Genomic DNA, 27,110 nt, shown 5'->3' with positions numbered 1-27,110 from the left:
GGGGAGCTATACCTCTATATTTACTAAAAACCTTCATCACTGTATCCAGTAGCTCATTTATGTCTAATCCATGTATACCATATTCCACCTCATATGTCTGGGAGGTCCCATCCACCTTTCGTGGGAGGGGCTGGGTTTGGTTTTGGGGAGGGTTCTGGGGAACCTGACATACAGTAGATGGTACCTCCTCCAAGTCTTTGTTCTCCGTACGTGGCCCCTCCTCATTTATACCTCTAGTAGCCATCTTTGAGCTTCTGTCAAACAATATTACTTTTCGAAAATCACATTACCCTGAACATCTCCTTTAATTTGAGAAACAAGTTTCTTTACAGCTGTCAAAATGCAGATACCCTAAAAACCTATATTTATTTCCCCACAGGCTGCGATATTTTACCCAATTTGTTTTTACTTTTTCCTACGCATAACACATACATCATTAATGGCCATAACTTTGCTTGCACCTTGCCCCATTGATCTATGTACAGCACTATGATGTAACACTTCCTGCTGTTTCAATCCCGTTCACTCACTTATTGTTGGATTTACAATGTCCCGCGGTCCCCTCCCGGAATATACTGCCTTCTATGCACAAAGATGTAACAATTCCTGCAATTACAGCGCAAAGATCTTACAATTCCCGCTGAGGCAGAGTGCCTGCACTAAGATGGAAACATTCCTGCCAAGGCACCTCGAGGGCTGCAGCTGAGACCTGGACAACACTCAACGTGATGAACCTCTGTGTGGGCTAATCTCGACTGAAGTACAGAAACAATCTGTGATCTAGATCCACTCCGATATTACTGCCTGTTACGCGGCTGTGTTCTATTACAAAAACGTACAATTCCGCTGAGGCACACGGTAGCTTAGGAAACTGACCACAGATTGCGTCATACAAAACAATATAACAACACATCAAAACTTATACTCTAATTTTGCGCAGCCCTGTGTATGAGAAGTTACAGAAACAAAAGGTAGTACTTACAATTAAGAAGCTTTCAGGACACCCGAGAAGTTTGTTTTTGAATCCTAAGCAGGCGATTTCACCGACCTTGGCTGAAGAAGTCTCACGGTTCGAAATAAACCGTATGTCACAAGGACGTGAGATCTAGTTGCGTTTGGCCACCTTTTTTGAAAGGAACGTAGCCTCAGTGGACTTACACCGGCTTGCTATCAGATTCGCCAGTCGCAAACGCGCTCCTAGGCCTCAAATCTCTGTGACTATAGGTTTTCCGGTTCGAAGGACCAGATGTTAAAGGAAAATAAACTTACTCATGAGACACTCTTCATTCAGTTGCCAAAATGTTAGAAATCTTTATTCACTCAGCTGAGGACCCTTTTATATACCAGCTTTTTATCAGAGCAGAAACAGGCTAGCTGCAGCCTGGCTAGTCACAAAAGGGTGTAGACTTCCTTCACCTGCTGATCTTTATACCCCAGTTAACATGCTAATATATTCCTCCCTCCAAACAGTCTGTAATCCCATAAGTCCAATGAGCAATGTCCAATTTCTTCTTTTGGGTGGATCTGGTCCTCCTCTGTGTCCTTCATAAATGCTTAGAAAGTCAACAGGAAAGTGAAATATTCTGACATCAGTTCCTTGTTCCATTCTTCTCAAAGTCATATTCACCTCCAGGAAACTAGTTTAGACTGCCCTCCCCAGCATCCTGCCTCAGGGGCCTGGTACAGAGTAACACTGAGGGGGGGAAGAGGGGAGGGAAGGTGCTGTGGAAAAACATGAGACTGCGCACAGTGAATAGTTCAGGAAGAATATATAACATGTATTCAGTGTTATCGTGATAACTCCCTGGTTAACTTAAAGTGTCACTCCAACACAATAATCTAATCTTGTGCATGTGGTCTATATAGCCACATAGGTTACACAGGATATACAGGATATACAGGATATATATAAAAATTAACAGATTAATTATAAAATTCTTTCCACACAAGACAATATACTCTGTACAGCGCTGCGGAAGATGACGGTGTTATATAAATAATAATAATAATAACATAATAATGATGTATACATTTTGTCTCATCACGTGACGTCACACATCACTTCAGGTACACCTTTACTATTTCGCAGCAGACAAGAAAAACAGAGAAATTCACCCTGTGTGTGTTTACAGAGAAAAGCCTGTTTAATTCTCACAAAGGGCGCATTTCCACTTGCGAAGTGATGCGAGTGCAGCAACCTAGCTGCACCACATCACTTCCGCTTGCAGTCGCGTCTGTAACGATCGGTGTCAGCACACAGAGAGAATCTGATTATTGGTGATCTGCACTATCACCAAGAATACAGATTATACCTGATTATTGATGATCTGCAGAATCACCGATAATCCAAGTATATCTAACCTCTGGACACCTTTATAGTGTCAGTGTTTGGTGCAACAGTAATGACTTTGAGTAAGACCACCAGAGGAGCAGGTGGTCTTTGGCAGTATGGGCGATACCGCCGTTTGGGAAGTGCAAAAACCTTCCAGCAGCCTGAGACCTCCAAAGGGGTGGAGTCCCAGGCTGAAAGTAGGAAAGACCTGTAAGTGAGTGACACCTGAAGGTGGATGTCACTAGCAGGTCTGGAGACTATCTCTTAAGGAGAGAGATAGCTCTCAAGGTCGGGCAAGCCAGGTTGGCAACACACAGACAGACAAGGTACAGAGACAGAAGGCTGATTCGGTATAAAAGGCAGGCAGGGTTTGGCAACAGATAATCAGATATGCGTAGGTACCGAATCAGAAAGCAGAGGGATAGTCAGGAATGCAATAGGTCACAACAGATATCAAAACAGTGCCTAGTCTTGGGTGTGAGGTCTGTGGTCTCTACACCCTGGAACTAGTCTAGAGTATAATATGATGGTACAGAGTATCTCTAGACTTGGGTGTGAGGTCCGTGGTCTCGACACCCTGGAACTAGTCTGGAGTATAACACAATGATAACACAGAGTCCCTAATCTTGGGTGTGAGGTCCGTGGTCTCAACACCCTGGAACTAGTCTGAAGTAAAACAGAATGATAACACAGAGTCCCTAATCCAGGGTGTGAGGTCCGTGGTCTCAACACCCTGGAACTAGTCTGAAGTATAACAGAATGATAACACAGAGTCCCTAATCTTGGGTGTGAGGTCCGTGGTCTCAACGCCCTGGCACTAGTCTGAAGTATAACAGAATGATAACACAGAGTCCCTAATCTTGGGTGTGAGGTCCGTGGTCTCAACACCCTGGACCTAGTCTGAAGTATAACAGAATGATAACACAGCGTCCCTAATCTTGGGTGTGAGGTCCGTGGTCTCAACACCCTGGAACTAGTCTGAAGTATAACACAATAATACACAGAAGTAATCTGGCTCAGTGTGAATTCCCAGGTCCTCCTGGTTCTAACACACTGTAGGATCTGACTAAGGTCTGAGTGCTTCCACGTAAGTGTTCGCAACGGCAGACAACTTGAGACTGACCAGCAGTGACTATATATATAGAGCGGCGCTCTCCAGCGCCACCCCTCAGCGATCAACCAATAGCCACTTGCTTTGAGGTCAGCTGACCAACCTGGTCAGCTGATCCCTCCTCGTTTGTCATAAAGGTTCTGCCTCTCAGCGTGCGCACGCGTATTCCTCAACCTGTGTGAACTAACAGACCCAGCCACACCAGACGCACGCTGCTGCGTGCAAACTGCCGCGCTGGACGCGGAATCAGCCGCCTTGCCGACAGTACACACGGCGGCTTTTCCGCGTTCTATCACATCTCCCGATGTGGAAGTGACTGGAGGAGACAGGGCGCGGATGCGGGTGGATGCGGCCGTGTGAGAATCTGCAGCATGCTGCAGACTCTCAGATTGCTCCACATATCCAGCACCCAATGGAAACTGTTCCATTGCCGTATATTGGTTACAGTTTCGCCGCGGTGTGATGCGACTATGTAGTACAAAGATATTTTCCCGTTGTTAGTCTTTAATAAACCACAGATGATGTTACTGGTTTATCTTGTGTTACAATTTTTATTTAGCAAGCTACAAATCAATGCATTAGACTCACCTGGATGTACATTAGTGACTCCTGGTCCAATACTTTCAACAACTCCAATAGCTTCATGACCCAAAATCACTGGGAATTTTGTTGGAAATATTGCTTTCAGTGCACTGTTATCTGATCCACATATACCGGAAGCAAGAATCTAGGAAATAAAATAATTAATGACACCAAAGTGCAACAAAAATATTGTTTGGTTGCACCTTAATTTTGCAGAGTTAAATGTTCCAACTTGCAGAAAACACACTTTCAAGCTATTTGGTCTTCATTAAGGCAGTGAAGTCACACTATCAGCAAGATTTGACTTTTCATAGACCACATAATCCAAATACCATGGATATTTTTTTAATGATGGCATGTTTGTTAGGGTTAGGCATCACCAGGGGGGTCTTAGGGTTAGGTACCACTGGGGGGATTAGGGTAAGGCACCACCAGAGGGTTATTAGGTTTGGGCACCACTGGGGGGAGGTCTTGGGGTATATACCACCAGGGGGAAGGGGTCTTAGGGTTAGGCACCACCATGGGGGTCTTTGGTTTAGGTACCACCATGGGGTCTTAAAATAAGTCACCACCTGGGGAGGCTTAGGTACCAAGGGGGGGGGGGGTCTTAAGGTTGGACACCACCAGGGTAGGGGGTCTTAGGGTTAGGCATCAGTAGTAGAAGGGGTTCTGTGGGAGTAAGGTTGGGTTTAGCCATAATAAAATGGCTTCTGTGAGAGTAAGGTTAGGTTTAGCCATAGTAAAATATTGGTAGGTATTACTGCTATTTTACTATCGGAATCCAGCTGTAGAATATTGCTAAAATTAGTGATATTCTACTGGTGGCGATCCCCTGCAACCCCTTTTTTCCAGGCGCCTTTTTTTCATGTATCCCTTATCCCTGCCCCCTGGGAAAAAAAAACATATTTTGCCTTGAGTACTACTGTAAATCTTCATACTTTAATCATTCATGTCACCAATTTGATCATTTTAGAGCCCAAGGCCCGTTTTCAGTTACCGTTTTCCTGAGTTACCTCCTACAAGATAATTTTCATGTTCTCTTTAAAATAACTTTTATGCATTTAACAATGAAAAAAGTACCTAAAAATTATTATGTTATTTATGGCTAAGTGTGAAAATATCACCCATTAAAAAACTCAGGAAAAAAAGTGAATTGCATATGGGCCCAAATGTCATCTGAATGTTATCTTAACACAAGGGCTAGAAATCACTGGGCCCCCCTGCATAACTTTGGATGGGGCCGCCTTTGCTTTTTGCACAGGTAAACTGAGAACCAATGTTATTCAATTGGCTAGGGCACATTTAAATGTATTTTCCCCATGCAGATAAACACAGCTGTGAAGCACTGCAGGCATTTTCTCTATCAATTACATTAGCTTCTGTGATAAAACGTGCATGTTTTCACACATACAGACACATCTGGTGTGCAGAAAACACATACAGAAAATTGACAGATGAGTGTGCTCCCAGCCTCAGCTTTTTATACTCACTCTGTCTATCTCTATTGGAGCAGAACTGTCTCTGCAGACTCCTCCAGCATGATTACAGTACAGAGCACTTGGGTAGGGGTAGAGAGGTTGGGGGTGGGGCGTTGTACACAACATCCTGCTGAACACTGAATAGGGACTGCCTACAAATCTTTGTTTGCAAAACTTTGTATGATTCCTTATCAGTGGATGAGCAGATGCAGTCATTAGAACAATTGTGCAGAGAGCAAAAAGTTTTTTCTCTCAGGACAAGGAAAATAAACTTCTCCCCCCACAAGGCCTGAGACCCCTGCATCTCTTGCAGAGTCTATTGCTATGCCCCTGCTAACCAAAATAGAACTTTTTTTGTTTATTTATTTTTACAGATGAAGAAAAATTATTATTAACGGCATATGTTAAGTCCTTAAAAGGAACCCGAGGTGAGAGGAATATGGAGGTTGCCATATTTATTTCCTTTAAACAATACATACAAGTTGCCTGGTAGTCCTGCTGATCCTTCTGGTCAGTAGTGGCTGACTCACACACCCGAAACAAGAATGCAGCTAATCTTGTAAGATTTTTGTCAGAAACATCTGAGTTTTGTATGCCTGTTCAGGATCTACAGCTAAAAGTATTAGAAGCAGAGGATCAGCAGTGCAGCCAGGCAATGTGCATTTTTAAATAAGTATGTTAGCCTCCATATGTCTCTCACCTCGATTTCCCTTCAAACCTGACTCCTGTTTAGCAATGTTACCTAAGCAATCTGTATTAACAAAGTGGATGATAATATTTTTTAAACTTTTTAGCTTGGGAAATGTACTGTATCTTACAGAGGTTAATTTCGTTAATTTCAAGTGGATGGAAAGTCTACAGGTCCTTTTCAGCTATTTCCTATTTGACACCAGAGCCAGCATTACTAAAGTTCACAGGAGGACACCGCTTATTAATCATTCTCTGTTTGCGTTTTGCAGACAGGTTCCATTTGATAACCCAGCCTACCAGCTACATTGTAATTGTATTATACCACAGTTATTTACATTACACCACACTGTTGCCAACTTTCTGTCACCCTCAGATACCCAAAATGAACTAACATTTCCAGTCTGCAGCAGTAAAATAAACCTGCTTATGGGCCTGTTCAGTTTCGGGGCATGGGATAAATTTGTACGATGTTCGCCATAATGCTTAGAATCTAATAGAGGCAATAAGGACTCCAAGGCCTTTTGTTTTGCAACTGCATGAAAAAGCAAGCATTGAAATAAAATATGTACTGTATATACTTGAAAAGTTTGCAGTTGCAAATAGCTGCCTTTACCTCCCTCTCTCCCTCCCCCCTCCCCCTTCCAGAGTAAACTAGACTTCTGGCCATGACCCATGTAAGGAGGTGGATTACCACTGCTGCTACACCCACATATTTTTTGACAGCATACTTACTGGCTGTTAGTTGCTGGCAAGCATGGTTGTGGTGGGGATAGCAGTCATCTCTAATATCCACGACACAAGTCACCCCACTACCATAGTACACATATGCTGACTAGAGATGGGCCGAACCTCCGATTTTAGGTTTGCGAACTTCCGCGGACGGTTCGGTTCGCGGAAAAGATCGGGAACCGCAATAGACTTCAATGGGGAGGCGAACTTTGAAAAATAGAAAAAATTATGCTGGCCACAAAAGTGATGGAAAAGATGTTTCAAGGGGTCTAACACCTGGAGGGGGGCATGGCGGAGTGGGATACACGCCAAAAGTCCCGGGAAAAAATCTGGATGTGACGCAAAACAGCGTTTTAAGGGCAGAAATCACATTGAATGCTAAATTGCAGGCCTAACGTGCTTTAACATCTTGCATGTGTATACATCAATCAGGTAGTGTAATTAGAGTACTGCTTCACACTGACGCACCAAACTAACTGTGTAACGCACCGCAAGTTACCAGCTGTTTGTGTAGTGACGGCCATGCTGGACTACTGCGCAACATCGCGAGATGCCTTGCTGTGTATTTGAAATTAATGTACTTTAAATCCTTCAACGAGAACGAGTTATGGCGGGCAAAGATGACATCTCATTCCTTTCACGAGAATCATATGGAGGCGGGCAAGTCTGCCATTTGTGACCCCGGGTAATGGCCGGGGAATGAGGGATGGAATCCGGTGTGGAGCCTGAGCAACGTCTACCACTACACAGGCAAGGAGGGCAGCAGGCAGGCATGCACACCCGCCCCGAGGTAGTGACCAAAAATAACAATACAGGACTCAAGAGGACTTTTGAGGCCCTAATTGTAATAAATCAACTTTAAATCCTTTAACGGGAATCCGTTATGGAGGGCAAGTCTGCCATTGTCCCCACGGGTAATGGGCGGGGAATGAACTTTGGATTCCGGCCCGAAGTGGGAGCCTGCTGAGACCCATGCTGTAGCTGCCCTGACCGTGCTTTGCAGACCAGGCATCTGCAGTCAGATGGACCCTTGACCCAGCGGAAGACAAACCAAGTTGAAAGCATTTGCCAAGAATGTTTTAGGGAGGGCAAGTTTTTTGCCATTTTTTTTAATTGTTTTTAAACTGTAAATGGTTGTATTTTTCAATTGTTTGAAACGGTAGATGGTTGTATTTTTAAATTGTTTGAAACCGTAGATGGTTGTATTTTTTTTAAATTGTTTGAAACTGTAGATGGTTGTATTGCGTTCCGGAGTTGGAGCCTAAGAAACGGCTACCACCACACATCCATCCAGGCAAGGAGGGCAGCAGGCAGGCATGCACGCCCGCCCCGAGGTAGTGACCAAAAATAACAATACAGGACTCAGGAGGCCTTTGGAGGCCCTAATTGTAATGAATCAACTTTAAATCCTTTAACGGGAATCCGTTATGGAGGGCAAGTCTGCCATTGTCACCACGGGTAATGGGCGGGGAATGAAGGTTGGATTCCGGCCCGAAGTGGGAGCCTGCTGAGACCCATGCTGTAGCTGCCCTGACCGTGCCTTGCAGACCAGGCATCTGTGGTCGGATGGACCCTTGACCCAGCGGAAGACAAACCAAGTCGAAAGCATTTGCCAAGAATGTTTTACGGAGGGCAAGTTTTTTGCCATTTTTTTCAATTGTTTGAAACTGTAGATGGTTGTATTTTTCAATTGTTTGAAACTGTAGATGGTTGTATTTTTAAATTGTTTGAAACTGTAGATGGTTGTATTGCGTTCCGGAGTTGGAGCCTAAGAAACGGCTTCCACCACACATCCAGGCAAGGAGGGCAGCAGGCAAGCATGCACGCCCGCCCCGAGGTAGTGACCAAAAATAACAATACAGGACTCAGGAGGACTTTTGAGGCCCTAATTGTAGTGAATCAACTTAAAATCCTTTAACGGGAATCCGTTATGGAGGGCAAGTCTGCCATCCATTGAAGTGCAAGTTCTGCACTGACTGCCAGGTATAATACAATGTGCAGTCACAGATGCAGTGAAAGGTATGCAGTGACTGCAAACAGCCGTTTGTGTAGTGAAGGCTGTGCTGGACTGGTGCGCACCATGACGAGAGTGCAGGTGATGGTGGCTTTTAAGCCCATATGGTCGCCCGGCTGATGTAGCTGAATGACAGAACAGTGACTGTCCAGCTGATCAAGTTTGGTCTGACCACAATGAAACAACGACCTTATTATCTTTGGTGTGCCACCCCCACCCGAGACACTCATATAGCCGGCGGTCATTGCTTCATTGTGATATGCAAGCCCCTTCACCGCGGCAAGGTAATGATCACGAAGGGGGATGGGCACATGTACATGCCTTTTGTTTTTTTGTTGCAGCCGCCTGCAGTTCAGCCAGAAAAATTAGGCAGGCATGTGCACGCCCCGGAAAAATTAGTATACCGGCCGCTGCTAGCAGCGGCCTTAAAAATTCTGGAATCCGCCTAGAGTCCTGGACCCTGGTGGTGGTGGCGGCGGAGAAGGCAGTCAAGCGGCCTGCAGGCAGAGATGCAGTGTGTGGGGACTGACTTAGTCTTCGGTCGTGCAATAGCCCTCAGGGATCCATGCCTCATTCATTTTGATAAAGGTCAGGTACTGAACACTGTCATGACTTAGGCGAGTTCTCTTCTCATGTAATAATGCCTCCAGCTGCACTGAGGGTCCTTTCTGACAGGATGCTTGTGGCAGGGCAAGAGAGAAGTTGTATGGCAAATTGGGACAGCTCTGGCTACAGGTCAAACATGCGCAACCAGTAGAGCAAGGGCTCATCCTCGCTGCCTGCAGTCGCAGTGTGTACATCCACACTTAAGGCCAGGTAGTCGGCTACCTACCGGTCCAGGCGTTGGTGGAGGGTGGATCCCGAAGGGCTACTGCGAGGCGTTGGACTAAAGAATGTCCGCATGTCCGACATCACCCCGAGATCGCTGGAGCGTCCTGTCCTTGCCTGCGTGGACTGGTGAGGAGGAGGAGGATTACTGCCAGTGGTACCTTTATTGCGTTGTACTGTCACATCATCCTTAAATGCATTGTAAAGCATCATTGACAGCTTGTTCTGCAAGTGCTGCATCCTTTCCGCCTTGTGTTGAGTTGGTAACAGGTCTGCCACTTTGTGCCTGTACCGAGGGTCTAGTAGCGTGTCCACCCAGTATAGGTCATTCCCTTGAGTTTTTTGATACAGGGGTCCCTCAACAGGCTGGACAACATGAAAGAGGCCATCTGCACAAAGTAGGATCCAGACGTACTCTCCATCTCCTTTTGCTCTTCCCCAGTGACGTCACGCAACTCCTCTTCCTCCCCCCAGCCACGAACAATACCACGGGAACGTGGAGCAGCAGAAGCCCCCTGTGATGGCTGCTAGCGTTGGTCTTCTGCCGCCGCCGCTGCCTCTTCCTCCTCCACAGAAACACCTTCCTCATAATCGTCATCCGAGTCTGACTCCTCTCCTTCCCCACACGACTCCTCTTCTTCCTCTTCCTCCCCCCTCTGTGGTGCCGCAGGTGTCGAGGAAACATGTGGTTCGGATGTAAATCGCTCCCACGAATCCTCCTGCCATAGCTGTTCCTGTTCCCGCTCCTCCACAGCTTCATCCACCACTCTACGCATGGCACACTCCAGGAAGTAAGCGTAGGGGTTCAAGTCGCTGATGGTGCCTTCAGCGCGACTCACCAGGTTGGTCACCTCCTCAAACGGCCGCATGGTCCTGCATGCATTTCGCATCAGTGTCCAGCTGTTGGGCCACAACATCCCCATCTTCCCAGATTGTGTCCTTCTACTGTAGTTGTACAGGTACTGGGTGACGGCTTTCTCCTGGTCTAGCAGGCGCGAGAACATGAGCAGGGTGGAATTCCAGCGAGTTGGGCTATCGCATATCAAGCGTCTCACCGGCAAGTTGTTTTTCCACTGAATGTCCGCAAAGCGTGCCATGGCCGTATAAGACCGCCTGAAATGCCCACACAACTTCCTGGTCTGCTTCAGGACATCCTCTAAGCCTGGGTACTTTGAGACAAATCTTTGCACGACCAGATTCAGCACATGTGCCATGCAGGGTACATGGGTCAGCTTTCCCAAATTCAAAGCGGAAAGGAGATTGCTGCCGTTGTCACACACCACGTTGCCGATCTCCAGCTGGTGCGGGGTCAGCCATTGCTCCACCTGTTTGTTAAGAGCAGCCAGGAGAGCTGCTCCAGTGTGACTCTCCGCTTTGAAGCAAGACATGTCTAAAATTGCGTGACACCGTCGTACCTGGCATGCAACGTAGGCTCTGGGGAGATGGGGCTGTGTAGCTGGAGAGGAAGAGGAGATGGCAGCACCGCTAGAGTTCAACTGCCACTCAGCCAAGGAAGAGGAGGAGGTTGACAGCAAAGAGGATGTAGCTGGAGGAGAAGGAGAGGAGGTGGCAGGAGGCCTGCCTGCAAGCCGTGGAGGTGTGACAAGTCGGTCCGCTGCGCAGCCACGTACTCCCTGCTTGCTGCCATCGGTCACCAGGTTGACCCAATGGGCTGTGTACGTAATGTAGCGGCCCTGCCTGTGCTCTGCAGACCAGGCATCTGTGGTCAGGTGGACCCTTGACCCAATGCTCTTCGCAATAGATAACACCACTTGCCTCTGAACTGCACGGTACAGTTTGGGTATGGCCTTTCATGAAAAATAAGTGCGGCCTGGTATCTTCCACTGCGGTGTCCCAATGGCCACAAATTTATGGAAAGCCTCTGACTCCACCAGCTTGTATGGTAATAGCTGGCGAGCTAATAGTTCTGCCACACCAGCTGTCAGACGCCGGGCAAGAGGGTGACTGGCCGAAATTGGCTTCTTCCGCTCAAACACTTCCTTCACGGACACCTGGCTACTGCTGTGGGCAGAGGAGCAGGAACGGCTCAAGTGCAGAGGCAGTGTGAAGGAGGGTGGCTGTGAAGGTTCAAGGGAGAAAGCGGATGAAGATGATGCACCTGAAGGAGGAAGAGGAGAAGGAGGGTGGCTTGTCTTTTGAGGGGTGCTGCTTTTCCTCAGGTGTTCTTCCCATAGCTGTTTGTGCCTTTTCTCCAGGTGCCTTTGTAAGGCACTTGTCCCTACGTGAGTGTTGGCCTTTCCACGGCTCAATTTTTGGAGGCAGAGAGAACAGATGGATTGCTCCTATCTGAGGCATACACCTTAAAATATTTCCAAACCGCTGAGCCCCCCTGGGGTGATGGCACTACGGTGGCATCAACAGCTGACCTTGAAGGGCATGTTGGCTGTCTGGCCAAAGCTGGCGATACATGGCGCCGGACACTGCCCCCAGCTGTTTCTGAGGATGAGCTCCCTCTGCTTCTATCATGGAGTCGTCTCCTCCTACTCCTCTCTGGCTCCCCCTCTGAACTGTCTCCCTGGTCATCTCCTCTATTAGGAACATACGCGGCATCCGTATAATCGTCATCATAATCCTCCTGCCCAGCTTCGCTTTCCTCAGACAACTCCACAACTGCACCAACTTCAGGTGGTTCATCATGCCCCTCCTCACATGTTACGTCCATACTATCGCCACCTAACTCAGACGTATGAGGTGGTGTACCTGCGCCTTCTTCTTGTTGTTGCAGTAGTGGCTGTGAATCAGTGATTTCACCACCACCACCAAATAACTCCTGCGAAGTGTCAAATGCAGCAGATGTGGTGCTTGTTGTAGCGCTGATGGCTGCGGGAGATGAGGTGTTCTGTGTTAAATACTCAAGCACGTCCTCACAATTTTGGGAAGTGATGGCACATGCCTTCTTCTGAGCACTGTACTTTGGGCCAGGTCAGCACGAAATCACAGCAACACCACCTTGCACAGACCTGCCAGTGCCAGGTGGCCTTCCTCTGGGTCTGCCTCTAGCTCTTCCTCTACCTGGTTTGTCCATTTTGTCCATCTCGGGGGGAAGCTAGGTATATGCAGTGAGGTGAGTTCACTCAACAGAAAAGGTAGTTATATATGCACTGAGGTGAGTTCACTGAACACAAAAGGTAGCTATATGCAGTGAGGTGAGTTCACTCAACCCAAAGGTAGTTATATATGCAGTGAGGTGAGTTCACTGAACACAAAAGGTAGCTATATGCAGTGAGGTGAGTTCACTCAACCCAAAGGTAGTTATATATGCAGTGAGGTGAGTTCACTCAACCCAAAGGTAGTTATATATGCAGTGAGGGGAGTTCACTGAACACAACAGGTAGTTAGATGCAGTCAGCTGAGTTCAATCAACACAAAGGTAGTTATATGCAGTGAGGTGAGTTCGCTCAACAGAAAAGGTAGACATGCAGTGAGGTGAGTTCATTCAACCCAAAGGTAGTTATATATGCAGTGAGGTGAGTTCACTCAACCCAAAGGTAGTTATATATGCAGTGAGGTGAGTTCACTGAACACAACAGGTAGTTAGATGCAGTCAGCTGAGTTCACTCAACACAAAGGTAGTTATATGCAGTGAGGTGAGTTCACTCTACAGAAAAGGTAGATATGCAGTGAGGTGAGTTCACTCAACTTAAAAGGTAGTTATATGCAGTGAGGCAAGTTCACTCAACACAAAAGGTAGTTATGTGCAGCGAGGTGGGTTCACGCAACACAAACGTAGGTGTATGCAGTGATGAGGTGGGTTAACTAAACACAACAGGTACTAGTAGTAGGTAAATGCAGTACTAGGTGGGTAGTACAATGTGCAGCTCCCTGTCACACACACAGGTAGTCACTGAATGTGCTGCTGAATGCTGGTGGGCTGCTGGCAGTGGGACTCACACATTATGAATTAGCAATGCTGTCTAAGCAACACAAGTGTCTCACACACACAGGTAGGGGTTATGCATCCATTAGGGAAACACGTTCCATTATAACATCTTCCTCTTTTTGTAGAGCTGCTTATTATAGCATCTGCCTCTCCTTTATAGATCTGCCCCATTATAGGGCTTCTCTCATTATTGTGCCCCCATCATGGTGTTTACACCATCACAATGATATCTTGGTATTAGGCTTTTCCCCTTAAAGTATTCCCGTTTGTCACATGATCTCAAAATAGCAATCATTGCAAATGGTCACTTAAAAAGGAACTGTAGTGAAAATAACACAATTGATAAAATTGCTTATTTCTTTTTACAATGTTCATTTATTTATTATTTGGTGTTTGCACATTGTAAAATCTTTCCTCGCAGGATCTTTAGTCCTGTCAGGTGATCTCTGCAGATTGTTTAAAAACAAGGAACACCAAGAGCCCCAATAGTGTAATATGTACTGGTAAATGGTTACTAGATAGAGTAAATATTAATACTCACAAACCAGGGTTACCATTAGGCAACCACTGTAAAGGCAGGTGGGGAGATTTTCCTGACCCCGCTCAGGAATAAGAAGTCGCTCTCTGTAGATGAGTAAAAAGGGGATTCAACCCTCCACCCAGGGTGAACTCAATATTATGCAGGAGAACAGAGGCGCCAAAAGGATAAATGGAAGCTAAATGAGCTTAAAAACCAAATTCTTGGTAAATAGAGGAGGTAGTGGTGGATTTACCTCCTCCAAGTAGACACACAACGACTGTAGTAAAGACAGACAATACATTTGATTTATGAACTCCAAATATGCAATGCGTTTCGCAGGTTTGATCCCGCTTCATCAGGCAATAACAAGGGAGCAATAGCATATGTGGTCAGTAGAAGCCAGGCACCTTCTGCAGATTGTTTACTGAGAGATCCAAAGCCATTTTCAATATACAGCAATATATAGCTATAGGAAGTGTTTCAAATGCTAAAACCAGGAAAATTAGCATAAAAGTGGATATTCTGAATAATTTACTGCATTCTACTACATCTCACAACGGTGTGCCACAGACCCTACCCCACAAATAAGTGTGTACTTACCTGAACTGAGCTTCAGGAGTGGATGAATAACTGGCTAAAACTAAATGCTGACAAAACTGAGGTTCTTGTTGTCGGAGGTCAGCACTCAACAGCAAAGCAGCTCCAGTCTCAACCATTACCACTAAGGATAGGAAGCTCAGACCTGAGAAACTCAGACTTTGTTTGCAGTCTGGGTGTACTGACTGATGGGGGAATTAAGCTTCAATAATCAAATTTCAGCTGTTGTGAAACATTCCTTCTTTCACCTAAGGAACATTGCAAGGATTAAACACCTTACACCTCCAGTGGATCTTCCAACCCTAGTTCATTCCTTTATCACATCAAGGCTGGACTACTGCAATGTTCTCTACTCAGGCCTTCCAAACAAAGACCTACATCACCTGCAACTAGTACAGAATGTAACTGCAAGGCTGTTAACTGTCCAGTTCCACATAACACCAAACCTTCGCTCACTGCACTGGCTACCGATAAAATGGAGAGTTCTGTTTAAGATTGGCTTATTGACATTCAAACCCTTGCATAATCTGGGCCCTGGATACCTGAAGGACTTGTTGCAGCTCCATCACACCCTCCACAATCTTAGATCAAAAGGTATTACTTGTTCAGCCCCAGAGTCCACCTCAAAACCTTTGGAAACAAAGCCTTCTGTCATGCTGCCCCTAGACTTTGGAACTCCCTTCCACAAGCAATCAGGACATCGCAATCCCTGGAAGCATTTAAGTCCAAACTGAAAAACCACCTGTTTAGCATGGCATTTATGAACACCCTGTATTGATCTGAGAAATAATATCTATGCGCTTTGAGTCCTATGGGATAAAAGCACTTTACAAATGTTATTGTATTGTATTATTTGTGCCTGGTGTAATTAAGATTGCCGCACACTGAATAATACCCCATTTTCTTTATTCATGATGATGGTTTTGCGACAGCTATAAAGGATATTTCAATGTATTTGCGTAGGAAAATATATACATAGATTTAAAAGGCCTATAATATTTTTTCATGAAATTTCTCAGAATAAACATGAATTATTAATATTATTATTATTGTATCGATGCGCTAGATGGTTATGTGTTTTATCTAAAGAAAAGGCATGATGTTAACAGTTTACATACCTTTATTCTAACTTCATGAGCTTTTGGTGGAGCCACTGTGATCTCTTCAATACAAAGAGGCTTATGAGGTTCCCAGGCAACCGCTGCCTTGCATACTATAGCCTTGGATAGAAAAACAAAAAAAGATATTTGTTGATGAAATGGAAGAAGCCACAGCTAATACAATTCTCTGTTCCATACAACACTATAGAAAAGCTTTAGAACCTGAGCCCACTAACGCAGTTGTGCGCAGTTGTACGCAGTTGTGTCCGCTTTTCAGCATCTGTAACATTGATGTGTTGCTGAAAAGCGGACACAACTGCGCACAACTGCGATAGTGGGTTCAGGCCCTTAGTTTTCATTTTAAAGGTATACCAATTTTTTTTGTCTCTCTCTCTCTTTTTTTTTTTTACTTAGGTTTTTTAATATATAACCTAATGCTTTACACTGGTTCCATGGGAGGGAACTGAAGCAATGGTTGGCCTTAGAAACTGGTGATGGTCCACTACATCCAAGAGCTTTACTTTTGACCCTGAGAGTCAAGAGGCCAGGAATGGATGGTTTGCCATTATGGACTGCAGAGGTGTTAAAGTCTTAGGAAAAATTGAAATTCCTACATCATCCTGCAGAATCCTAGAGACTCGATGACTCAATCAGACAGCCTAACTGATTTATGATAGATCAGTTCCACAATTTTTATAAATCCCTGCTTCGAATGAGCAAGGGTGCCTAGAGATCTTATGTCATTTGAAATCCTCTGTATGATGCAATCGAAACTTCTGTCTTATAAAATGTCCCCTTCTGTAACAACTCAGGAGAGAAATTACAAGATAAGTTTCCAGATGATACAGAGATCCTGTTGAGATAGCCAAGTTTGACTCTATTGGCTTAATCACTTGCTGGAGGGGCGAATCAGAAATGGGGGATTCTTTTCATATTTGGTGTAATTGTAAGTATTAGTCTATTCTGGGAAGGTGTCTTCAAAAACATCCTATACAATAAACTTGTAATCTTCTCCCCAGAGAATGCATTTTTATCTCCTCAGCTAAAAAAAAATCCCTATTTAGATATTTTCTCATCAGTGCTCTCCTTCTCATAATAAAGCAATGAAAGCAGAGCCATCAAGGGCACATTTGAAGTGCACCTCAGAGGTGGATGGTGGGTATTTAATTTTGTGATTCAGATGCAGTCCACTCATTTGTGTCTTAAATGTCTGCTTGGGGGGTGTACCTTGTCTGCAAGTGCTCTACAGTTAGGGTGCGAAACAAACATAAAGCTAAATGGGCTTGGAGGCATAGGTGGGGATGTACCTTAATCAGGGGTACATTGGGGTATTTGCCTTGTCCTTTCATCATATTAATGTTTGTTTGGATTATTAAGCTTTTGCTTTTTGTTTCATAAGAATTGAATTACCTCTGTCAGGGTTTTTGTATGGCTCAAAGTTGTGGCTCAATTCAGGACCCCAAAGTTACACTGGACAGTGATATATAAAATGTTCATTGTGTGGGGCCTGTGTTCTTCATAACACATTGTAGTTACTATAAATGAGGCATTTGCTTTCCCTTTCCTATCCCAGTCTCTTTGTTTTTCCTACTACCTGCCCTTTCCATCTCTCCTATATTTGCCTATAACCCTCACTTCCCTAGTCCAGACCGAAGCAGGAAATTTGGGCGGCTGTAGCTACTGGACGATTGGGTGTCCCATTGGCGCTAATGCAAATATCAGCTATTGGGTGGCCAAAGCAGAAATTTGAGTGCCTGAGACCGTCTAAACAAAATTATTTGTTTTTGTAAATTAGAATTTTATAGTTTTAGAAATCTTTTGTCTTTTATATTTATGATTTTTTTGTTTTTGAAAATTATCATTTTGAAATGTATCATTCTGAAAACTATATGGTTAGGAAAGGGGGATTTAAGGTTAGGCATTAGGAAGAGGGTTTTTAGGTTAAGGCATCAGGAAGGGGGTTTTAGGGTTAGGCATCAGGAAGGGGGGTTTAGTGTTAAGCCTCAGGAAAGGGGTTTTAGGGTTAGGCGTTATCTTGGCTTCACCCTTATATTGGCTTCACCCGGTACCCATATTTTCTTGCCCCTCTACAGTATTTCATGCACATGCCCATACACTTTAAAAAGAAAAAAAAGAGTATGAAAAATTGATTTGTTTACGAGGACACTAGTTTCAGCATCCTGGGTTATGTTATCTCATGATATTTGTCCCTGCTACAAGTTACTATGTTGATTACTTTTGATGTATTTGTTATACTAAATTTTATTGCACATCAATATGATTGTAGTTTATATGCACTTTTGTTACCACTAAAAAAAAAATAAAAAAAATAGATTGTTCCTCTCTGGGCTTTATTTTATACCGTTATATCAAATTATAACCATCTGTAACATATATGGCCAGCCCCTGAAATGAGGCAAGAACATTAACAACTTGTACATGATATACATTATTTTCCACATTTAGATCCATCCAGGTCAGTGGAAGATCTACTTGGCTAACAGGATAGTCCAGTTGTCATTCCACCAAATTGAAAAGGATCTGTATTGCAGATAAAGGGGTAGGGATAGAAAAACTATTTATCTGTCAACAGGTTCTGTAGGCTAACTAACCTTTATGAAAATTAACCAAGCATGGATCTCATATGGTGTCCACACCACCTGGTGGATGCCAATGATTAGCTGCAGTATGAATGATGGCATATATATTTACAAAATTGCGAGAGCACACTGTGTTTTCTAGGTTGTGGTACTGCTACTGCTGTTACTGCGACTTTTGTATTTCTCTCAATACAGTTTATCTGTAATAATTTATTGCCATAAATGACCATACATTTATGGCACTGGGCTGGACACCCATTTCAATGTCAGGCTAACCAAATCCTGATAATAGCCTTATTTCATGGGCCCCTAGCTAGCCAAAAACATTCCCCTTTATTACCACTCCCCTTTTGACAAAAGAAAAAATGAAACCTAAGAGCTCTCTCCATTTCTTAAAGAAGATATTCCCATGGGCTTTATGCATGTAATGTGAGCTCTGGCTTGTCTATATATTTATTTTTGGAAGACCCTCACCAGGAACCTTCTGCCTGACCTTTCAGACTTGTCAGTTCATTTGTCTAAATATGGCATAATGCACTCATTTAAAATAAATTTGTATGTCCACCATGTTGCCCTTGAAGCCAAACAAAATGGCCCCTCCCACTGCTGTACATACTTATCAAACAGGAACAACGTTACTCAGTCAGACACTTTATTATTATTATTATTATTATTATTATTAATTTATAAAGCGCCAACATATTCCGTGGCGCTGTACAATGTAAGAAAACAAACAAGGGATACATAATGATACAGACAATGATATACATCAAATATAAACACTGATACAAGATACAGCACTGCTGATTACAATTTGATTTAACATGATGACTGAAATGTATAAATGTCTAACAGAGTGCAAGCAATTAAATTAACCACTTGCCGACCGCACGCTTATACCGTGCGTCGGCAAAGTGGCAGCTGCAGGACCAGCGACGCAGTACTGCGTCGCCAGCTGCAGGCTGATTAATCAGGAAGCAGCCGCTCGTGCGAGCGGCTGCTTCCTGTCAATTCACGGCGGGGGGCTCCGTGAATAGCCTGCGGGCCGCCGATGGCGGCTCGCAGGCTAAATATAAACACAAGCGAAAATAATCCGCTTTGTTTACATTGTACGGCGCTGCTGCGCAGCAGCGCCGTAAGGCAGATTGGCGATCCCCGGCCAATCAGCGGCCGGGGATCGCCGCCATGTGACAGGGGACGTCCTGTCACTGGCTGCACAGGACGGATAGCGTCCTGTGCAGCCCGGATCTCCGGGGAAGGGTGGTAGGAGAGGGAGGGGGAGAATGTCGCTGCGGAGGGGGGCTTTGAGGTGCCCCCCCCGCAACATGCCTGCACGCAGGAGCGATCAGACCCCCCCTGCACATCATCCCCATAGGGGGGAAAAAAGGGGGGCGATCTGATCGCTCTGCGTGCACCCTGATCTGTGCTGGGGGCTGCAGAGCCCACCCAGCACAGATCACAACAAACAGCGCTGGTCCTTAAGGGGGGGTAAAGGGTGGGTCCTCAAGTGGTTAATAACAGTTCATGACACAAAAGGATGAGAGCCCTGCCCTTGCAAGCTTACAATCTAAAGGAATGGGGTGGAAACAAGAGGTGGGGATGTATACAGTATATGTACAGGCAGTGCGCAATTAGGTTATTTAGTGGGTGCATGGCCTAAGCTAGAGAATATGCTTGTCGGAAAAGGTGGGTTTTGAGGGAGCGTTTAAAAATTTCAAAGGTGGGAGAGTGGCGAATGTGTTGTGGAAGGACATTCCAGAGGAATATAATATATTATATAGCGCCAACATATTCCGCAGCGCTTTACAAAGCACCATAAGACGATTGACAGATTCTGCCATTGACCCATGCTGTTTTATCATGTTTGCAGACCTTTATCACCCAACAGCAGACAGTAAAAAAACAAATCTAGTCCAGGTTTATCAGATCAATTACACACCCCCTCGAAAAAGCCAGAAGTTGCCGGCGAAACATGTCGGGACCTCTCAACGTGCCTGTTGCCTGACCCCCGCTTGTGCGGTCACGCCGCCTTCCCACACTGGACACCTATGCCTACCACCTGGAACCCGTGAGGCTCTCTCTGTGAGCGCCCGCTCGCTGCCCCCCCCCCCAGCACAGATGCCCATGCGCTCGCAGCATCAGCTCTCCGTGTGAGACCCACGCTGTAGGGACAGGATCACTCTGCTGTGCCTTCATGGACCAACATGGATTCTATCCTGCACAGCATCGCAGCATCGGATGGGTAATGTTTAAGACTGTCCATCTTTGACCTGCCAGAAGCGGTACAGTAACTGATCCTTCTGTGTCTGTACTCAGGCTTAATCTGCATTACATAGCTGAGCTGTATGAACTGCTGCATGCACTCTTGCTTACTGTGCTTACTGTTGCACACTTAAATCTTGCCAGCAGAGTAAACAATACTTTTGATCTAGCCAACAAGGACCAGCAGGGTCTTTGTTGGCTAGAATCGAAAGTATTGTTTACCCTGCTGGCAAGACATCGTATATCCTGCATGCTTTTGAACTGCTTTTGCTGCACGTTATGCTCTGCCTTGCTTAAAATCTGTCAAGTGATGAGATATCACCATCTGATTGTCCCTTTGATGGACACCTGTCCTCTGCATGTGGAAGGTCTCTTCTCAAATGTAGCTTATATGGGCCCTGGATCACAGTAGGTGATCAGTATCAGGTGTGTGTGGTGGTTGTATGAGTTGGTTTTGATGTGGTGGATGGCCGCTCCATATGGGGTTTTGGTTTTTAGAAACACTATATATTTTTCAGATTAATAAAATCAGTTTTGGTATTTGTATAAATTATTGTTGTTAGGTGAATTATTGTTGCATACACCCCACCTTATTCTTCTCTTAATATGTTATCAGACCAATTATATTTTTATACGCATGCTCTCTAATATCTGTATATCAGCACATGTACAAATCAAAATCCCATTTCTGGATACATCATATTTTTCTTGGGTTGCAATAAAACTTGAAGAAAACCACAAAAAAAATAAAAATGATAACATACACTGTAGAAACATCAACATAAATCATGATAAAATAATGTGTGTGATTTCCTTGCAGCAAGTCTTTTGGTTTGTCCTTATTTTCTGATGACAACATTTGTAATCATTATGACAAACACACTTGTGGTGCCCAGAATATTCCACTTACAGCTTGCTTGGCACACTTACAATGTTATATGGTTATGCTACCAGAACTCATTGACAGCGCAGAGGTTCTGTGAGACATTCTGTGAGACATTCTGTGAGACATTGAAAAGGACACTAACGATAATATAGAAAATGAGATAAAAATATCCTAAACAGACACTAAAAACTGCAGAAATAAACCTAAACATGTTTTGCACCACTGTTTAGGGTAATTAAAAAACTAACTACATCCAAATTAACTACTATTAAAAAAAATAAAATTAAAAAACTAACTACATCCAAATAATAGTAATCATTTTCTTATATAAAAGCAATACTTTTCCTGCAGTGCTCATGTCTCTGGAAGGAGGTGGTTTTCTTTCTTCCCCTACTTTCTCTTGTCTTGAGGCTTTGTTGAGGCTTGCTGTTTCGACTGTGAATGTTTCCCAATAGGAAGGACTATAGCCATTACACAAGATACTTAAATACAAGGATTAAGGAGGTGCTGCTAAAGGGTTAATGTGAATATTTGCTATGTGACTGTGAGCTGTTGCCACTCCCTATAGAGTACAGGGTTTGCCTAAACAACCTTGTAGTTGTCCCTGCATAGATTGTTTAGGCAATACAGTGTTTTACTTGTTATTTTACAAATATGAGTTAAGGTGGCCATGCATCAGGTGACTTGGTGGCCAATCGACAATCTGATTTGAATATTACAATTGGAATCTGATGAAAATCGATGCTGCCAAGTGCATGCACGATCCACAATGCGACCAATTTCAGGCCGAAATTGGTCGCATATATTTTAGCTCTCCAAGACATGGAAAGGCTATGTCATTGAGCAGAGACAAAACAATAAATATACTTTTTAAAGTTTTTAAAGAAACATAAACTATGGGATATCTAAATAAAGTCATTTTTAGGCTAGATACACTTTCTTGAGTTTATTTTCACTTAAAGTTCACTTTAACCTCCTCAGCGGTAAGCCGTCGCTTAGGATTTCTCAGCCCCTGGTGGGCCGTTTTCCATGCGGTTTGCTTTGTTACACACAGCTAGCACTTTTGCCGATTCGCCGCTACCCACCGCGTTAGAGGGCCCCCCTCCCCGAGACCCCTTGCGCAGCCTGGCCAATCACCGCCAGGCTGCGCTTTAATGGTGTATCGGGACTCCCACAGACGCCATGACGTCGATGACGTCATCCTGATCATTGCCATGGCGATGGGGGAAGCCAAACAGGAAATCCCGTTCTGCCTGTTCAGTAAGCCAGCACCTATTCAATAGGAGACCTTAGGCAAGTCTCCCTAACGCTGCTACTACCTATAGAGTGCGTCCTAGTGGCTGCAGCTCTGGCGCTTTGAGTCCACCAGGAGAAAAGCGCGATATAAATGTTATTTGTCTTGTCTTGTCTAAATCTGCCCTAAATTATGATACATACATAGACATATGACTATGGTTGGGATTAGATTGTGAGCTCCTCTGAAGGACACTTAAAGCGGATCCGAGATGAAAAACTAACTATAACAAGTAACTTGTCTATATATCTTATCTAAAGTTTAGATAGTTTGCAAACAGCTTTAATAGAAAATGATTATTTCTTCCTGTGATACAATGACAGCAGCCATGTTGTTTGTAAACGTTACACAGAGGCAGGCTTATCTGTATCTTGATCACTAAGCCTGTAAAAAAAACCTAATCCCCCCTCCTCCCTCCTCCCCTCTGCCTCTGAAATCAATGGCTAGTAACACCTCCTCCTCCTCCTGCCCAGACTGAGCTCCCATGAGCCCTTGCTACTGCCAAGGCTCTCTGAAAACCTGTAGGCGTGTTTTATTTAGTTTATAGGGAATTAGAGTATTAAAACAAAAACAAAAAAGTATTTGGCTTGAGGAATGCCCTATAAACAATAAGAAAGGAACACAATTATGCAATGAGTAAAAGTTCACCTCGGATCCACTTTAAATGACAAGACAATATACTCTGTACAGTGCTGCTGAAGATTTCAGTGCTATATAAATACCAAATAATAATAATGATCTGAGGGAAGAAAAAAAAAAAACAAAGCAAAACAAGGAGTGAATTGGCAACCAATTTTATTTCACAGTTCAAAAATGATTCCTTCTTGACCCCACGTGGAAGTCAGATGAATTCCCTGATGACTATCCAACTTCATACAACATTGATTAAAAAGGTGGTATGTAGTAGAGTCCGCCTAACCTCCAGACACTCCTAGTTAAAGTTCCAAGATCTCTGCCAAGGCACGTTAGACTAGGAAGGGGTGGGGGGATGCCGCTGCACAGCGGCTATCATGTAGCCAGCGCTAGGTTAGCTACATGAATAAAAAAAAAAAAAGGTGCTGCGCCGCCATCCTATTTTAATATGCAGGAGAACAGAGGCGCCAAAAGGATAAAAGGAAGCTAAATGAGCTTAAAAACCAAATTCTTGGTAAATAGAGGAGGTAGTGGTGGACTTACCTCCTCCAAGTAGACACACAACGACTGTAGTAAAGACAGTCAATATATTTTATTTATGAACTCCAAATATGCAACGCGTTTCGCAGGTTTGATCCCGCTTCATCAGGCAATAACAACGGAGCAATAGCATATGTGGTCAGTAGAAGAGCCAGGCACCTCTGTGTCTAACACAGAGGTGCCTGGCTCTTCTACTGACCACATATGCTATTGCTCCGTTGTTATTGCCTGATGAAGCGGGATCAAACCTGCGAAACGCGTTGCATATTTGGAGTTCATAAATAAAATATATTGACTGTCTTTACTACAGTCGTTGTGTGTCTACTTGGAGGAGGTAAGTCCACCACTACCTCCTCTATTTACCAAGAATTTGGTTTTTAAGCTCATTTAGCTTCCTTTTATCCTTTTGGCGCCTCTGTTCTCCTGCATAATATTGAGTCCACCCTGGGTGGAGGGTTGAACCCCCTTTTTCTCATCTACAGAGAGCGACTTCTTATTCCTGAGTGGGGTCAGGAAAATCTCCCCACCTGCCTTTACAGTGGTTGCCTAATGGTAACCCTGGTTTGTGAGTATTAATATTTACTCTATCTAGTAACCATTTACCAGTACATATTACACTATTGGGGCTCTTGGTGTTCCTTGTTTTTATCCTATTTTAATAGACTGCCAGGGAGGTTAAACACATTCATGTTTGATTTGGCAGCAATCTGATCAAACCTCTGCTGACCACACACAAGGCATCTCATCTTGAAAGACTGATCAGGAGCTGGAAACTCTGTGTATTGGACTGTCTCTTATGCCAGGTTTGCCAATCGGTGTGTGTGAAATTAAGTCATGCATTCACAACTGGCCCAATATGTGCTAAAACCTGTTTCCTGGAACAAATTGACCTAATTGCTCTTGCGGTGTTAGATATATAGAGAGACATATCTTTAGGGATTTGTGATGCACTGCCATCAGCTTTTGTGTTTTGTTTCATCAATTCCCACAAATTTATCCTATTTACCGAGATCATTGAATGCCACCTAGGGTTGAAACAAATAAGCATGGTCAATGCGATGCAAATAATTACGAGTTGATGCAGGATTATGTAAATTTTTTATGAAAATGTATGCAGCTTGAAAATAGACCAATCAAATCCAGCCATTGTAGTATTTGTTTGGTACATTTTCAAGCTGCATTAAATTATTATACAAAATTTGAATAATTTTCCATCAATTTGGAATTATTTGCCTCTCATTGATCACCCTTAGAAACAAGATCATGCCATCAGGGCTTCCCAAGATTGGCAACAGTTCTCAAATCCAGCTGGCATACTGGCATTGGCCGTAATGAAAACAGTGAGCTCCTTTTCTACAGTGAAATGGCAATATAATTAATTTAAAGCTCATTATAATTTAACAAAGAATTGGCAATTGAACAGGTAAATAGCTCCCCATTTGCTAGTAAATAGACATTATTCTTAACCTCTTCCCCAAACCCCCCTGCCCACCTTGTCTGAAGCCTCTCCAAAGAAGTCCGGACCTCTGTAGCCACACCCACCTGTTTTGACGTGACCCTCCCCCTAGCACTGGCTGATAGGACTCCAGACTTCTTTGGAGAGGCTTTGTGAAAAAGTGCCACAACAATTTTGCTGACAGGGCAGGGCTTAAGTATAATGTCTATTTATCAGCGATTAGGTGAGCTATTAACCCATGCAATTGCCAAATGCTGATTATATGTGACCTTTAAATAAATTGTATTGCCCATTTCACTTTAGGTCATCTTTAATGATTTTTATACAGTAGTGTCAACATCTTCCATGTTGCTGTACAAGAGAAAATACTTTACAGGAAAATACAGATAATACCCATTTCCACAGATAACCTTTTAAACTGGACATATACCGGTAGGTGGAAAGAAAGGGAAAACAATACAATTTTGAGCTTACAGTTTAATGAGATATGAGGTAGAAATTAGAAAACATGAGCCAAGGGAAGTCAGTAAACTGTGTATGAGGTGGAAGAATGGTCCTACTGGATAAACAGGATGATAGTAGAGTAGGTCAGTAACTGGAGAGTGTTGTCGGATGATATGCTTGCCTGTGAGTGTTTGGGTTCTAATTTGAAGATATCAAGGAGAAGTGAATGCCAATCTAATCGAATGAATTAGTTCGTTATGATTAGAAAGCCACATAACAAATAATGTCCCACTGTATGTATGAGAAAGATATGGGGTAATTGAAGATGATAGAATAGAGTCAAAGGCAGAGCAGAATTCCATTCCAGAAACAGAAAATAATGTTTCATTAAAAATGAAATTGTCAACATATTTCCTTTCAGTTTACACTGTAAGTATTCAAGGAAGGACCTCTTTTTTTTCAAACCCTTATCAAATGAAATAAACTGGCAGTGCTCTTGCTCAGCAGTGAATGTACTGTATTTGAATAGGCATACAAAGCACAATCAATTAAAAGGGTACCTAACCTGAGACAAAGCTACCTTAGGTAGACACAGTGGTATGTCATGGTGGATCCACACATACTGTTTGTTGTGTGTTCCTCTCCTCTTTCCCCCGGGTCCTGGAATCTCTCCTTAAAAAAAATGACTTTTGGTCAAATTTTCAGACAGTAAAAGGTAGGCTTGCTGAGTTGCTGGGGTGTTCCCACCTATCACCCTCCCATTTCCACATCTTCCCAAACCCATAAAAGGAGTGAATGGGGTGGTAAATAGGAGGAAATGGAGGGTGGGGGGTTGATAACAGGGAGCCTAACATTTCCTGTTTAAAAATTAGACTTTAGTCAAACGTACTAAATGTACAGCATGCATGCACACACAATGCTTACAATACTTATGTACGTTATGCTATTCTAGACAAACAATGCACGCATTGTGTGTACCGTATATAACGTGGGTTACACAAAGTATGTAATGTGAGATACGTAGTTTGCCTAACAATGCTGTCTGTACATGTACATATTACTGTATTTTGGTAAATACAAACAAAGGAGAGATAACGGTAAATCATGAAGTAA

At 43.8% G+C, this 27,110-nt stretch overlaps 1 pseudogene; it reads right to left on the bottom strand.

Annotated features, from left to right (window-relative positions):
* Positions 1-22,064, bottom strand: part of LOC137504109 (NADP-dependent alcohol dehydrogenase-like) — a 67,318-nt pseudogene extending 45,254 nt beyond the window's left edge.
* Between the last annotated feature and the right edge of the window lie 5,046 nt (positions 22,065-27,110).

Source organism: Hyperolius riggenbachi, chromosome 1, assembly GCF_040937935.1.
Source record: "Hyperolius riggenbachi isolate aHypRig1 chromosome 1, aHypRig1.pri, whole genome shotgun sequence".
Taxonomy (NCBI): domain Eukaryota; kingdom Metazoa; phylum Chordata; class Amphibia; order Anura; family Hyperoliidae; genus Hyperolius; species Hyperolius riggenbachi.
Note: the sequence above shows the minus strand (reverse complement) of the source record. Positions and strands in the feature narration are given on the sequence as shown.